Source organism: Haliotis asinina, chromosome 12 (genome assembly GCF_037392515.1).
Source record: "Haliotis asinina isolate JCU_RB_2024 chromosome 12, JCU_Hal_asi_v2, whole genome shotgun sequence".
In the NCBI taxonomy this organism is placed as follows: domain Eukaryota; kingdom Metazoa; phylum Mollusca; class Gastropoda; order Lepetellida; family Haliotidae; genus Haliotis; species Haliotis asinina.
In genome coordinates, this window is record NC_090291.1 from 202,017 (window position 1) to 219,202 (window position 17,186).

Here is a 17,186-nt window from a genome sequence, read left to right on the forward strand (position 1 = left end):
GTTAATGTTTTGGGAGGGGGAGTACGGGCGGAACTGTCAGTTGCCATCCGCACTGAATTTCACTAGTTTACATAAGTTATAAGAGCGCAGCAGCAGATTTGTTGATGAGCTATTTTCGATTTCGTGAAGGGATGTGATCGCAGTACAGCCTTTTTATGGGAGCCACGGATTACCCCGCGGTTTAACCGAATACGCGGTATCGCGAAGCGATAGATAGTCTGAAGAGAGTCTGAAGTATCAATAGCATTTTCAAATGATCCTTTAGAGCCATCTAGAATAAATTCTGTGTCGTCTGCATATTGTGCAATCAAGTACTCTATATCATTAATGTTTATGCCTTTTATATGTTTATATTTCTTGATAAGGGCAGACGAAAACAATGATTCTGTTGAAAGCTACGACAACTTAATAAACACAAAAATGCAAATATTAAAATTAAACTTATAGGAGCAATGCCAGGCTATTACCTTGTTTGAGGAATGTATCCATCAATATCCACAAGAATGAGTGATATATAATTCAGCTTCAGATTTCCCAAGTGATGTGTCTTTTAACAGTCTATATACGAAAACGTGATGTATCGTTTCAGGTTTTTCACATTGCTGTATAGTTTCATTGGTTACCCAAGATAGCACACCTGGCACCTTACTGCATAATGTGCGTCATTCTTTTTAAAAAGTTAATCCTTTGATAGATCCAGAGACAAGAAATGCCAAATGGGGGCCTTTGTCGGGTAATCTAAGTGGCGTTACGACTAATTATACCTGTAATAAACTCATTAACTGAGCATCAAGTGAATGATGACAAATAACGTGTAGGTTTATACCACCTAACACGGATTACAACCTAGCGACATCAAGTGATTTTGACAGAATCGTCTATGAAAACAAGGGTTGTAACTCGAAAACTAGGCAAAGCAGGACACAGAACTAAATGATAGTAGATTGTGAGAACATATGGCTATCATTTTTCACAACAGCCTTCACGATTTCAGGTTTGTACAAACCTGTAAATGAAATAGTTTAACCACTAAAGTGTAGATGAATACTGCACAGACCTTCATTTCTATAACTACTATTACGTCACGGAGACGCACCGCTCTGATTGGTTGAAGTTTTGTTTGCTGCTGAGAATTGTGCACTGTTGACAAAAAGGTCGATTTAAGTTAATTAAAGGTCGAAATGAGTAGTTTTAATGGTGGGGTTTCATTTATAGTGATGTCAGCAAGTGATTTTGTATTAGTACCCTATTAGAGTATATGTGATCTTTAAGGTTCAGCAATACTGGGCAGTCATGAAGAAAACCTGAATGAACATTAACGGTCTAATGTTGCAAGAAACTGTATGTCACAAATGACAAGTGTTCCAAGGTCAAGATCGCAGAGCAGTCAGTATCTTGTGTGGCCACCATTAGCATCAATGATTGCTTGGCATCGGCGTCCGATAGACTGAACCAGATTTTGGATGAAGTGCCTGGGAATGAGTTGGTACTCTTCCCTAAAGGCCACAAACAGAGCAGGTAACGTCTGTGGCTGAGGGTCACATCATACACGACGATCCAATTCGTTCCACAAATGTTCATTAGGGCTAAGATCCAGTGATCTGGGGCCAATCAAGAACCTGAACATTGTTCTCGGCAAGGAAATCCCTGGTTATTCTTGCTGTGTGCATCCGAGCGTTATCATGAAATGACGTTCATGAAAGGAAGGACATGTGGCCTGATGATTTCATCACAGTAATGTCAAGCTGTACATCCTTGACGTGTAACTCTGGACAGGTCTTCGCCAGGGTCTTCTGGAATGAATACCAGCCTCACGTAAGCAGTTGCTCACACTCTGATCAGAAATTGTTATGAGTCCTGGCACTGCCGATGTTGTGGAGGATGCTGTGGTGAACCTGTTCTGCAAATATCAAAGCCGAATATACCTGTCCTGAGCAGGTGTGGACACACGGGGTCGACCTGACCTGGAGCAATCATGTGTTGATCCTTACTGCTGGTAGCAATGCCAAAGTCTTGCTATAGTACTCTGTGATACATTCAGTTGCCTTGCAATCGCAGACTGAGACTCCCCAGCCTCCAAATGACCAATTGCATTGTTGCGCTGAGCCTCAATAAGTCTTGACACCAAATTTAAGGTTGTCAGCTGTCTTAGAGCATTGAAACCCCCAACTTTGAATCAGCTTTAACAATCTTTCTTACATCTTGTTCAGATAGGAGCAATTCAGATTCAATATCTGTAACTAGAGCGTAGAGGTATTCGTAATAACTTCTTGTTTCACCTCTGATATAAACCATATTGGTAAGTATTTTACCATATTTGGATTCTATTCCTTTCATATTTTTACTTCTGTAGTTTTTATTCTCTAGATTACAGAAGTATTTACAGTTTCATCTTCATCAATCCATTTAGCTTTGGATCTAAATAGAATCCCATCAAGCTTTTGTTTACATAGTTGCTGTAAATCTGTTTTTTTAAGTCTCTAATTCTTCTTTTATACAGTCATTGAAATTGTATTCCAATAATCCTATTTCTGAAACTAATTGATTTTCGTTTTTATCTCTTTTTGTTTCTTTAAAGAACCATATGATATCGTTTTGCCCCTTAATTTCATGAGCAGGGTTTCCATGAATAGATGATCATTAATTTGAAATTGTACATCTCAATTTGGAACATCATTAACCTGTGCTTAATTACATATTGGTATAGCATATTATTTTTTAACAAGTAAAATAATCTTTTTAACATCATCAACGTAGGTTTTCCAGTATGTTTGTGGTCGATTTCTCTGTACTTTTTTTTAAGCTGATTAGTGAGTAATCTGGTCTATAGCCTGGGTTTATGTTAACTTCGGATATATTCCTGCAAAGATTTTCAGATAAGAGGAAGAAGTAGAGTCTAGCTTGTTTTACTGGTTTAGTACGTTGCCAGGTGTACCGTCTAGATTCAGGGTTATTTTCACTCCATGTGTCAATTAACTTTAATTCCACAATGACTACAATAGATGTCCTCATGTCTTTGGGTTGTCCAGATTCTTGTAATTTCTAGTGTCTTTGTCCGGATCAAGAACAAGATTAAGGACAAAAATCTAATATGTTTCTCTTCCTGGAATGTGAAGTGAGTATCTTGTAAAAGGTAGAAAGAGAAGCGCCTTGAATGTAAGTAATTAAAGACATCTTTTCTCACTCTGAGATCCCCGAGCCCCCTACAGTTCAGTGACCCACAAGAAAATTCACTCTCCATAGCGTAACAGTAACATGTGTAATGAAACATGAATTTAGTAAATTAGTACCATCCACTTGCCATACATACACACGAAAAACACATAAAAGGTGATGCTAGTAGATTTTCATGTAGATGCAGCGATGCAATGTGTCTGACTATGCGGAAAATGTTTTAACTGGTACTCACTGTATTTATCTGACATTATGAACACATAAGAATATGTGTCTTTGCAGTCGCAGGACTGCTGCCCGACTGGCATATCTTTCTGCTTTGGTCTGAGCACTCACTAGGGTGTCAACTGGCATAATCCAAAGGCAAGTAAGCTACGCCAGACATTTGTCTGATCTGAACCGTGTATCTGCTGACATTTGTGACACGTGAGCTGGCTGAGAACTCCCCTGGCATGAGTTTTTCGTATGCTTGGACACAATGCTAGGCCCCCATACAGCAGTTCATATGCAGAATTTTTTAAGAAATGCTGCTGTTCAAGTCCTGGATTGGCCATTGCATAGCCCAGACCTCAATCCAATCAAACACATCTGGGACGAACTGGGTTGATGTGTTCGTCAACAAGTCAATCCACCATAGATGCTGCAAGATCTTCAACATGTCCGTGTTAAGCAATCGTGATGTCTTCCTCAGGCAGTGTCCACTTACGTTCTGAGATGCTAGACTTCATTTTGGAGGGCAGTCCAACATAATAAAAGTTATCAACGTTAAAGACAAATGCCGAGATGTGTTTCTGTTTTCTGTTGATGTCCAGGTGTTGGAGCATCTTTTGAATTGAGCACCACAATTTCTCGTGAGGACGTTCCCAGCAGTAGGTCACATGTCAGTGAGACAGGCAACCAGTTTGTGAGAACCCATCGAACGCGAACCCGCAACCTTCGGATTGTTAGCCCAACAGCTAACCGACTGAGCTACATCCACATTGTTGTACAATGTGCAAATTTAGCAAGTCATGACATCGCGGAAATGAACGAAAAGAGTCGAATAGGTTGCGGACAGTTACGAAGGTTACAGGTAGACTTGGTGCCTCGTGCTTTCAATCTACTGATGGTTGCCGAATGGTCCCGATATCATTTGGCACGATCGTCCTATTCCATAATCTACAAGATACCATGCTGTGTTGAAGGAGCCGATATGGTTCGAACTGAAAACGGTTGTTGACGTCAGGCGTCAGGCGTTGATTTCACGGTGCATGCATGAATGACGTGCTTGTATAAAATCATTGTGTGCTTTCCTGACAGAAAAAAGTTGTAGGGGACCCAGTAAGGATAATGTGGATCGCGCTAAGGAATGTGTGACACATGGGCATGTTTGGTGATGGCACGTGGGTGAGGTAGACTTCGAATTATTATTGAAAATATGTAGATCTAGAGGTGAAAGTTGCTGGAGGCCGATTTCCATCAGGTCTAAATTTCGACATTACACCATTTCGACATTAAACCATTTCATCGTTTATATAACTTTTGACGTTTTTGGTCTCCCGTTTTTTTTTGTGAACAAAGTATTAAAAATGGAAAAGGAAAACAATTGGTACTCAAGCATTTACCTACTATATTGGATTAGGTCCCTTACCCTAACCCTAAACCTAAACCTAAACCTAAACCTAAACCTAAACCTAAACCTTGGAATAATTCTAATAAATAGAATATGCTCACCGAACCGGCACGAAAATGGGTGACATATTCAGTGTAATGAATTCTTACTGCTTCGAAAAGTAAATATTTCCTTGTAATGGTGCAAATTACTGAATGACAAAGGTATATATGTATATTAGTTTACAGTTATAATTCCTTTGATCCAAATAGTTTCGTTTGAAACCAAAATATATAATATATTTAGATTGTTTTTATTGACCAAAACTGCGAATAATAAAACATGGCGCAATGTGACCAATCTAAGTCATTCTTACAGAAATTTAAAAATACAAGATATATAAATACACAAAATATAACACCTCAGCACCTCTTAATACAAATAAATATGAGCATATTAGTCAAAAAAGAAAAAAATATTTAAAACTGATTCTTGCAAAAAATTGCGCCGCCGCCAGGAACTACTACTGGAAACTCGCAACATCGTTGGGTTTCTGTAATGACATGGCTGGTAGAGATGAAACATCAGTAAGCAGAGCTTATACGCACTCGCTGAGCTTGACGACCTTGTTGCTATGCCAGCGTCATAGGGTATTGTTTCAAGAACGTGCTTTTGAACAAAATCACTTGCAATTACGTAAAATAGTATTATGACGTGTTTTTAAAGTTTGTGGTGCTGTATTCTAAAGGTAGGCCCAGGTGTTCTGTGCACAGCGTACAGCTGAAGTAATTGCCTTAAAATAAATATTAAAATTATGGTCCCCAAAATACTGAGTGTCAAGTTTTCAGTTTTGCTTAGTATTGTTAACACATACAACTGTGATAGTGGTGACTTTGTCTCCTTGTTGATTTTGTATTTTGCTTGTTGCAAGGTGTGAGATCATGTGCTTACAGAGAGGAAATGAAGGCATGATCACCTGGTGTGAGGAAGTGGTAGCGGGTTTACCAAAGTTGTTGAGCGACGGTAGGACAGAGTTCATATCACAGAAGTTCCATTATGACTTTGAGGCCGGGAAATGGTGGGCATAGTCTTCCAGGACTTCTATGTGTTTACCTATTTCACCTTTGCACTGTGCAATCAGCATGTTACAACATTCGTCATGTTCAAGTGGTGGGGGGGTTGGAAAGTCCTACTGATAATGGGTTTGTTACAAATGTATTTAGAAGCAGCCACGAGATTAGCTAATTCTATTACTAAAGGGAAGCAATAACACCTGATATTATTGGAGATGTTGTATGATGTCCTGATGTCCCATCCCACACTTTATGATGTGAGATCTGTTCATATGTGTTTTCTCTCCTATTCAGGGCTTTTGAGTCATTACACTTACGACATTCTCAGATTGCATTCTATGTATCATAGAATGTTTTCATCCCCCGGCATGTAATACGGGCGGATATAGTCGACGCCTCGTCTGTCCGTCCGTCCATCTGTCCTCTGTCCGTCCATAATCATTTTGTTTCCAGAGCATAACTCAGAAACCGTTCAATATTTTGTTACGGTTAAGAATTTACTGTGACAAACGATGTAAGAAATCCCCTTGTGAACCAGCAAAACAGAACAAAGACAAGTCATAAACGTTCACATTCTGTATTATTATGCAATGAGAGCAAGGTATACAAAGTCACAAGTCAATAGTCACATACAGATTTCAAATACAATATAAGTGAGACAAAATCTAAGTCAATGGGTCACAAAATATACTTAGTAGCAAACTCACCAAAGTCTGGGTGTGTGAGAGAATGTAAACAGCAATTGGTCTGACAGCAGATGATGTAGATAAGGTGTTGACGGATGCAGATGACGTAACTCCAGTGATGTGAATGAGTGTCACCCTCAACACGACAACCAGACTTTTTATATATTCTAAGTCAATTCCTGAAAGTTCGGGCACTAAAACAAAATGTGACCCATAACCCATAACTATTATTCTAAACACTAAATGTTGTGACCCCATAATAATTATTACTTAATTAATAACAAAATATACAGAAAATACACACTCGTAACAATTTTTAGACCAAACTTGATAGATATAATGATCTCAACCTATAGTTGTGACTTTTGCTATTTACAGAGTTTTGGCATTTTTATTTTTTTGTTTTTCCAGGGGACATTTTGGTGTTAGTCTAATGGTGGGGCAGGCTTCGTTTCTGGAGAAGAACTCAAAAACCATTCAATATTTTTCTGCAAAACTTGGTAGATATGTGTTGCAGACCCCAAAGTGGTGCCTTTTGCTATTTACAGGTTTTTGTGATGTATTATTTTCTCAGTTCCATGAGCATGTTGCTGACTTCGTTTCCGGAGCACAACTCGAAAACCATTTCATATCTTTCAAAAGATCTTGGCAGATATACGAGACAGATCTTGAAATGGTGACTTTTTCTGATTACAGATATATGGCATTTATATTTTTCATAAATTCCATGGAACAATTCAGACTTGGTCTAAAAACACAATAAGCAACTGTCGGATGATTTGTCCTTTTAAATATGTGGGGGCCGGGGGGGATATGTCATCTTCTGATGACTCTTGTTCATTCAGCAAGAACAAAAGACAGTTAATAACTTCAGACAGGTTATTCGTCATTGTCATATACTAGTGTGAGAAAGATGTGTTTGCTCCCTCTGTTAGTAGTATCAAGAGTTATGGGGTGCATAGTTTAAGGTGTGGTGGAGCAACAACAGCAGCAAAAAATGTTAGTGTATTGACGAGACATGGGTGCTGGAGAAGTGAGAACACCAAAGATGGCGACACAAATGGTGCCTTACAGAGAAGACTTTCAGTTTCCAGTTTCTCTCTGACTGTAGACTTTCTAGGAGTTGAGTTGGGTTATACATCACATTGGCATTATACCAGCCATATAGTGACGACATCAAGTTTACATCCATTACAGTTTTAAGTGCATGTTTCAAACGAGTTTGGCTTTCATTTCAACACCATTTAAAAACAGAAGATGTCATAAGAAGCAAGCAATTTGTTATCCTACTTAACTACAATTTGTGAAATAGGTCAACTTTCCTCAGGAAATTTATGGTGAGGTGCCCACTCACCATTCTCCTCCCACAGTGGTTACTTCTGACATCTTCCTACGTAACCTCTGTTCTAATACGATCCATTCATGGTGCGAGTGTTCAAGACTCGTGATTGGAAGCATTCAGATTTAGTAGTGCAATCAGCGACCTTGTTTCAAAACCGATCTCATTCGAAAGATCTCGGTAATTTCCAGATGCATCATGAAAACTAGACAGCTCTCAGTCATGTCATTTTTGTTTCTCCACATTGCTTGCATTTGTCAAGTTGAATCTAAGTCGATGTAACATGTGTTCAGAAAAAAGGGAGATAAATAAGGGGATTTTATGAGAACCGAGAAATACAGCCGTGTTAGAACAGATGTTCGTAGGAACAAAAGACAAGTAACCTCTGTGGGAAGAGAATGCCCACTCACATGGAAAACAGATCTTAGTGTGTGTTCCTGGCAGTTGAAAAGTCCAGTCAAGCAAAATATGCATGATGGTGAACTCCTCATTGCAGGAGATACACGTGGGGGTCCATCCCTCTCCGTTTTCAGCAGATGGTCATGAGTAAAACGGCTGTGGCCAATATGACATCATCGTGAAACTGCTTCATCACGCCTTGATTGACAACCCAAGTAGGTATAATCGATTGTTGGTTTCTGTTCATTAAGTTTATTTCTTCCTACCTGGGTGTCCCACCTTTCTTGCATGAGGTCATGAGTATAACTTTTGATGGTGGGTTTGAAGTCACTGTACAGAATCAGTAGTGGAGATAAGAGCTGCTTTAGCTTCAGCATCAGTCTTTGTGTTACCTGCTTTACCAACGTGACCCGGCAGCCAGCAGAGGACGGTGTCACAATTTGGCCAGTAGAAAGATTGTTATGTTATATAGTTCTAAAATGTCCAGGATGATAGGGTGACTTGAAGTAACATTTTGAAGTGCTTGAAGGCAAGATAATGAGTCTGTAAACCAATGAAGTTTCAAATGAGTCTGGTGTTTTATATAGGTCAAATCTGTAAAAATAGCTTTGGCCTCTGCAGTGAAGATGGAACTGTTGTCTGGGATTCTAGAGGAGACAGTCTTGGATCCAATGACTGGCAACGTGGCCATCATCCTTGGATCCGTCAGTGAAAATGGATCTATGGGTGTTATACTTAGAATGTACCTGTTGGAACACCAGAGAGTTTGTTTCTGACTTTTTTAGCTTGCTGAGGATAACATCGATATGTCACAGGTTTTACCAACTGCCAGGGTGGAGAAGATAAAAGCTGGTAAGACGCTATGATATCAAGATTAATTTTAGCTGCAGATATATACACCTGGAAATTAATCAAGCAACACCCCAATTTTTTCTATTGGAGCAACTTTGAAGTGTTCTGACAATCAAAATATGCCGGGTTGATATAGTTTGACACTTTTTTATTCAACAGACGATCTCTGACAAACAACTTAAAGGGAAAAAGTATCAAGACTTTGCTTTATTGCAACGAAATCCAAATTCTTAAAACTGTCTTAAATTCATGAAAAAATGGACACAATTTACTATTCATCCACAGACGTTGTTGTCAGGTGTATTAACACAAATGTCACATGGAAAGAAAGAACAGTCATCTGAGAGTCTGCACACCGACTTTCATCAATATCTAGTGTGTCCTCCCTGCGCACGCACCACCGATTCCAGACGCCTCCTCATTCCTTGGATGAGTCTCCGGATCTGATTCTGGGGGATCCTGTTCCACTCCTCATGCAGGGCAGCCGTCAATTCGTTGAGATTATGGACTGGTGGGTCTCTCTGCCTCACACGACGGCCAAGAAAGTCCCACAAATGTTCAATGGGGTTGAGGTCAGGGCTCATGGCAGGCCATGGAATTCTGTCAATTGCATTTTGCCGCAAAAAATCATTTACAGCATGCGCCCTGTGAGGTCTAGCATTGTCGTCCATAAATATGGGTCTCGTTGCCAGAGGATGGTTCTCAAAATGAGGTACCACAGCCCTGTCAAGAACCTCCTGTTGGTAACGAACACCGTTAAGGTTGCCACGGATGGTAATGATATCCAACTTGCAGTTCATGGAAATGCACCCCCATACCATAACGGAACCTCCCCCAAAGGCCACAGTCTCCTGGATGTTCCGTGGAGCCATTGCTGTGTTCCTCTGCCTCCAGACCCGAGTACGACCGTCCACCATGTGCAGCAAGAACCGGCTCTCATCTGAGAAATGGACCTTCCTCCAAGAGGCAATGTTCCAGTGCAAACGGTCATTACACCAGGCCAGTCGGGCTGCCTTATGGGCTGGAGACAGTCTGGGTCGCTTGATTGGCCTCCTTGCCCGGTATCCTGCAGCTTTCAGACGATTCCGAACAGTCCTGTTCGAGATGGGTCTCCCTGGAAGCCACTCCTGTCTCAACCGAGAGCTCGAGTCGAAGGACCTGCGCCGTACAAGTCTCAGTAAAGCTCTGTCCTCCCGGACTGTGGTCTTCCTGGGTCTTCCTGGTCTAGGCAGGTCTTTAACTTCATTAGTGGCCCGGTATTTTTTCAAAAGTTTTGAAATTATGGAATGATGTCGTCCGATTTGAGTCCCGATTTGTCTTAGAGACATACCAGCATTCCTCATGCCGATTATTTGCCAACGAGTGGCCTCTGATAATTTCCTACGTGCCATGACATTGAAATGAATGAAAAACCGAATGCAATCGACAACCTGCGCTTGTAAACACCCCAGGGAAAAAGTGCATTTTTCGAAAGTTGAGGTTAAAGCAATGCACGTGCGCTGTGCAAGCTTCACGCGCGTCATATCAACCCATGAAAAGCTCATGCTGTATGTCAATACATCAAAATTGAATAATCAATCATCAAAATTACTTCGTTAAACTTTGTTAACTTTTTATGTGTCTTTGAATTTGGTGTTGCTTAATTAATTTCCATATGTATACATGTGTGGCTGAACTTAGATTCCAAGTGGTGGATCCAGGCTTGGCACCTTAGGAAATAGGTTTTTGTATAGAATGTTGAAGACAAAGTTGTATGCTGGAGTGGACTCATATAGACAGTCTTCCAGAGAGGTCCTAAAGGCTCCAAGGCAGAGCCTAAGGCCTTGATGGTGGATAGAATCCAATTTTTCTAGATTGCTTTTGCAGGCTCCACAATAGACGATGAAGCCGTTATCTAGTTTAGAGCAAACCAATGATCTGTACAGGTGAAGGAGGGTAGTCTGATCCGCTACCCATTCTGTATTTGAAAAAACTTTTAGTAAGTTAAGGGCCTTCAAGCACTGTGTGTTCAGATATTGAATCAGGGAGGTTTTTCAGAAGCTGATAATGAATATCACCAGCTCCTGCCGCAGGGTCGTGTGCCTGCCTCAGGGCACTGTGTAATACATGGAGAGAAAAAGTTTCATTGTAAGCTTCTCAATTATCAGAGTTAAAGTTGACCCATTTCTTTTCTTGTTGGGCTTTGTATTTTGTAGGACTGAGTTTGAATCCCCACCCATGTTGACATAGGTCAATATTTGTTCGTGAGAGAACATGACAAATTCAGAAATGAGGCTGCAAATTAGGGTTTATTTTGGTGGCTGAAACACAAGAAATACACTACTGACATGCTGACACGATTATGTGCTAGGTTTGCGTTAACTTCACTCACATTCTCAGTCAAAAAGTCATGATGTGTTCCTTTGTTGTCAGCCAGCTGTTTTTCCTTGTGATTCTCGAAAAAGGCACATGATGGTCCAAGGGAGATTTTAAATGAGCTTCATGTCACACACAGAATCACTGCACGCACTCTTCCAGCTCGCACTCTTTCACGGCAGGTTGAATATATTCTCTGCTTGGACTCTGTAACTTCACACTTCTTGCGCGACCATCATCACCAGGGAATATCTTGACAATTCTTGCCAATTCCCAGTGTCCTCTTACTTTGACCTCATCAGCTATCAGGACAAGATCCCCTACTGATATATCTCGGGTCTCAGATCTCCAACGATGTCTGACAGTTAGTCCTGACAAGTATTCTCTTTGCCAGCGTTTGCAAACATGATCAGCAAGAATATTCATTTTGATATTGGTTGTGAGTGTATGGAAATGTAATGATATGAAAGCATGGTGTGTACAGGAGAAATGATGTTGCTCTCTGTTGATAGCATTGTGAATAATAGAGAAACTAATTCCCTCATAGTGGTATGCAATGGTAAAGGGAGGTAATCACTCTGTGTGAGTTAGGGGTCTGTATTATGGAGCATGACAGTAGGTCTCCTCTCTTGCTAATCACCATGGCAGTGTTACCATCATTACTGTCATTACAATTGTTGCTCTCACAAAATATTAAAATCTTCTCTATTTTCAGGTGATACTTCTGACGTGACAACTGATGTGAGAGAGAGAGTCTTCCCTTGTCGGGTCGGCCTGTATCTTGTATAGTCGAGTTGACTAGTGAGACCTTATTATGCTTTAAACTTTCCTAATAAAGGATCTTAGGGTGACAGGTCTGAATATTATGTTTTTTGTGTAAGTATTTTTGCCTATTCAGCTGTCGAACTATGATAATACAGAATATAGGTTTATATGTACAGCGCTATCATAGATTATAGGTTTATGTGTACAGCACTATCATAGATTATAGGTTTATGTGTACAGCACTATCATAGATTATAGGTTTATGTGTACAGCACTATCATAGATTTGACTTACATGTCCATATACACAGTTGTATTTCCTAGGCTGGCAAGCCTTGATAGTATGAGTTCACATTGATTTCCCTGCAGAATGTTGTATGGACCATTTTTGCATGTATGGCATGTTCAGTGCATCAAAGGTTAAGCCTTCAACTGCTTAGTAGGGGGCTGTTGACTTTGTTAGGAATCTCTTAAATGCATTTATTAATCTCTGGTTTACGTGCTGGGCAGCAGTTCTGCCCTTGATGATGTAATGTTGAAGTGGGGTTTGTGTTTCGTGTTTTTATGAAAAACTCTTCTGAACTGAATTATATTTTAGATCTAGAAGTTCTCGGAGTAACTCTTTTTGCTTCACCCTCTGATTCAGGAAAAATCAATCCAGAAGCTTTTCTTTACTTTATGTCAGGGAGAGTGGTTATTCAGAGCAAATCAAGTTGTTCTGAAATCATACATGACAAATCATGTACCTCAGGACTGCCCCCACTCTGGGAGATTTTGCTGAGTATCACAATGCATCACAAGTGATGCCAGTGTGTAAGTTTTTTGATCAATGATGCACTACCCTCATTCATCTTCCTTTGAATCTGTAGTTAGGACAATAGTGATAAATATGACGTATTTCTGAAATGATATAAACCATCAGTAATGCACTAAACAAAGTTTAGTGTCAGTTCTTGCACCTGCCTGACACTGTGATGTCATCATGAAAATATTGCATACTGCATGTACAATGTACAGGTCAGGGAATACAGAGCGGCAGTCTTGTCACAGTTGTGAACCAAGTTGACATGTTGTGTGGTTTCTTTCCGTGTATGGAACATGAATTAATTGATGAATCGGACAATTACTGATGTTGGAAGCCAATGTTTCAGGGTGTTTCCAGTTGACAGAGTACAGGTGGTGTCAGGCTGGGAAAGCCACATTTTAAAAATTACTTTTACCGGGAAAGCCACATTTCCAATTACATGGCTGTAGCCGGGAAAGCCACATTTCGAACAGGTTAATTAATTAATGGATTACCATAATTGGTAAATAACTATCCCTATGTATGAGAAACGAATAATCTTTCCTACTCAAAAGTGCCATATGTTTCCATTGGTGTATTGCTTGCTGTCAAACAGAACAAAGGAATGCTATGTTAGCATGTTTCAGTACCTCGGGATAAGGTGGAGGATATATGGCTTGATGCCATAGCTGACTCTCCCAAAATCACTGCATTCATGGATCATGTAACAACCAGCTGGGTCCAGGGCAAGGCTTTCACGTCAAATGTGTGGACCCACTTTGAAAACCAGGGCCACCGTACAAACAATAATCTTGAAGGGTGGCACAACAAGGTAAAGAATCTTGCTCTCAAGAGCCACCCTAACTTTTATGAGATAGTGGCGATAATTCAGCGCAAGCAGTCTGTCACAGAGGTTGCTGTCCTGAGACTTTCTACTCAGTGGACAGCGCCGCCACGAAGAAAGAAATATAGAATGATCGACGTTCGCATTGCATCATTGAAGACTGAACTTCCCGAGCCAACAACTGAATGAGATGCAGTATGCGGACCATGTGGGTGATCTCCTTCACCTACAGTAGTGGAATAAACGAGAATGTTGTCTGAATGGGCTTCTCTGTCAATAAGGATTGTCACCAAGCATAATTCTTTGTACATTATCATATTATCATTATTATTTATGTTTTACAAATCAATACTTATTATTATCTAGTATATTATTGTGTGTTAATTATAGAAACAAAACTTTGTTGTAATCTGCATAAACTATGAGGAAACATGTCTTATTTTGTTAAATATGGTAATGGATTTGAATCATTAAGCGTGTTTTGATAGCATAGCCGAGAGAGACACATTCCATGTTCACGCAAACGTAACTATTGCCGGGAGATTCACTTCAGTTTTGGCTATTTGTTTTGGAAATGTGGCTTTCCCGGCCTGTATCCGTATGGGTTGAAGTGTCGCTGAGGGTTTTGTTCACAAGATCATTGAATTCAGGAGTGTCCATGATGAATGCTGCCTTGTCCATGTCTGCTTCAATGATGGTGATTGTTCTATCATTGTGGAGTTCTTGGATGGCCTTCTTGTTTGTGAAGAGAGATTACTACATTGTTTTGATTTGGTCAGCTGTTTGGTGCCTGAGGTAATCTACGTTGCCATTGGGGTCCATTTGTTGGAGGAAGCTTTTGATGCTTATGATGAATTCATCTAACTTAATGGTGCTGCGGGTGTGGATGAATTTCAGGACTTTGAAAAGAAGGATGCCTGGACAGTGATCAGTAGTTTGGAGCTGAGGTTGATTATGGTTTTTTCTTAGTATGCTTTTGGTGTGAAGCAAAAACTTCAGTCGGAAAATCTGATCTCAACATATTGTCAAAAATCCAAATCATTCTATCAGCTGGCAACATACACAAACACTGGCTTTCAACATCAGTAATTGCTGCAAAAGAAAACTTCCTTAGACAATCAACATAAGATTAGTGTCCCAGATGAACAGGGATCAAGGGGTTTACTTCACTAGTGCCTGGTGCATCACTAAGAAATCATAGACTCTCAAACCACTGTGCTATGTAAACATACACTTGTCCTTATTGTAGATACATACCCTGTCAATGTAGTCCTCTCTTTCATCTTACCTCATTGTTTGTACATACTTTAATATATTTCCTTCTTCCCTTGTGCTTATATACTTATTTACATGTTTCCGTACATCAATTTAAATATACTGTACTGTTCATTATCCACCTGACGAAGGGGCAAAAACTAGCCTAGAAATGTTGTGAAAAATAAATCAAGAATCTATTATCCATAAGATTTGTCTTGTATGAGTGAGTTTAGTTTTATGCTGCACTGAGCTATATACAGGTGGCCCTTAACTAGAGGAGACAATCCAGTGATCAACAGCATGAGCTTTGATCTTTGCAAGTGGGATGCAATGAAGTCAAAGTGTATGTATTGGTTAGTGTGAATTGGCTACGGACACCTCATTCATACAGTTTACCGTCGGCTAGCTCAAAATTGGCTCAGTGGATTTCAAAATTGGTTTTGTGTAACGATGCAGTAATTTCACATTTCTATAGACAGTTAAGCTGTAGTGTGTATCAGACCTCAAGTTTTCAGTATGGCGGAATTGTGATCTTGCATAAGGACATAAAGTTAGTAAAGACTAAAAGTGAGTTGTGCATACTATTTCACTTCAAAAACAAACAAATCAATACATTCAGATATGAAGACTCTATATCAGCTAACTCTCTTTTCAGTGCCAGCACAACACATATGTACACACAAATACTTGCTTATTAAACTGTTCACAGTTCATAACATAAATGAGTGAGTGAGTGAGTTTAGTTTTGCGCCACACTCGGCAATATTCCAGCCATATGGCGGTGATCTGTAAATAATCGAGTCTGGACCAGACAATCCAGTATCAACAACATGAGCATCAATCTGCGCAACTGGAAACGGTGACGTGTCAACCAAGTCAGCGAGCCTGACCACCCGATCCCATTAGTTGCCTCTTACAGCAAGCACAGTCGCCTTTAATGGCATAAATGAACAAATTCTGTGCTAATCCTCTTGATTCCCTTCAATTTAACTTTTTAGTTAACTGAGAACACCCTTCCATCCACCTACAAAGAACTGATATATACAATAGAACAGAGCACTCCAGCCATCACTGCTAATTAATCCCATCTGCAATGTATATCTTGTCCTACCTCCTCAATAGTTGGGGTAATCCTCCTTCCTGTTACTGCCTCTGTTGTTGTTGATGCATTCCCTCATGTTGTCTTACTTAATCCCTGTTACATATATACAAGTCAGTTCTGTGCTGTATTACTTTCCTCTTGCTTGACGCGGTATGTCAACGCATCATGATAAAAAGAGAAGTTGTTATCCATGAAGTATTATTCTTTACTTTTCTTTATTTCATCAGCTTCAAAAATGCCAGTCAAACAGATATCCTTGACAGATCAGTATGTGGGATAGACGTCATAATAATCACCTGTTGGTAGGCTGCTGGAGGATTGTGTGGCTTGTAGAAAACTTTTCAAGACTGTCTGAAAAATGGATAGAGTAAGAGTATATACATGCCAGAATTCAAATGATTCAGGGCCAGCTTAGCCAGATGACACCACAACATCGGTAATTTCCTTTATGGGTGAATTCAGCTAACAGCACTCTGGTAACACTATCTCAGTGCTGTCATCTGCCTTGAAGCAGTAACTGGGTACCAGATTGGATAAGTATGATGAGCTGCACATGACATTCCACTCAGCCTATGTACGTGTTCAGGACTCTCTACCTTGGTAAGATGACCAGACAAACAAGCCATCAGGACTCTCTACCTTGGTGAGATGACCAGGCAAACAAGCTATCAACACTTCCTTTACAAATTCTGCAGTGGAGTGTTATGCAGTCATGTGCAATGTGCAAACATCCATCACATCCTTCAAGTCAGAGTATTTTTAGAGCTCTGACTAGTTTCAAAGTGTACGCTGTATATGATGAACAGATGGACATGTTGTTGAAATGAATCCAACAATCTGCTTGTATAACAAACCAAATTCTGTTGTATTTGAGCAATGTCTTATTTCAAGTTTTTGGTTATGGAATATGTCGCAGGGAAGCATAAGTACTACTACATAAATCAGATTTGTTCATTATACATAGAA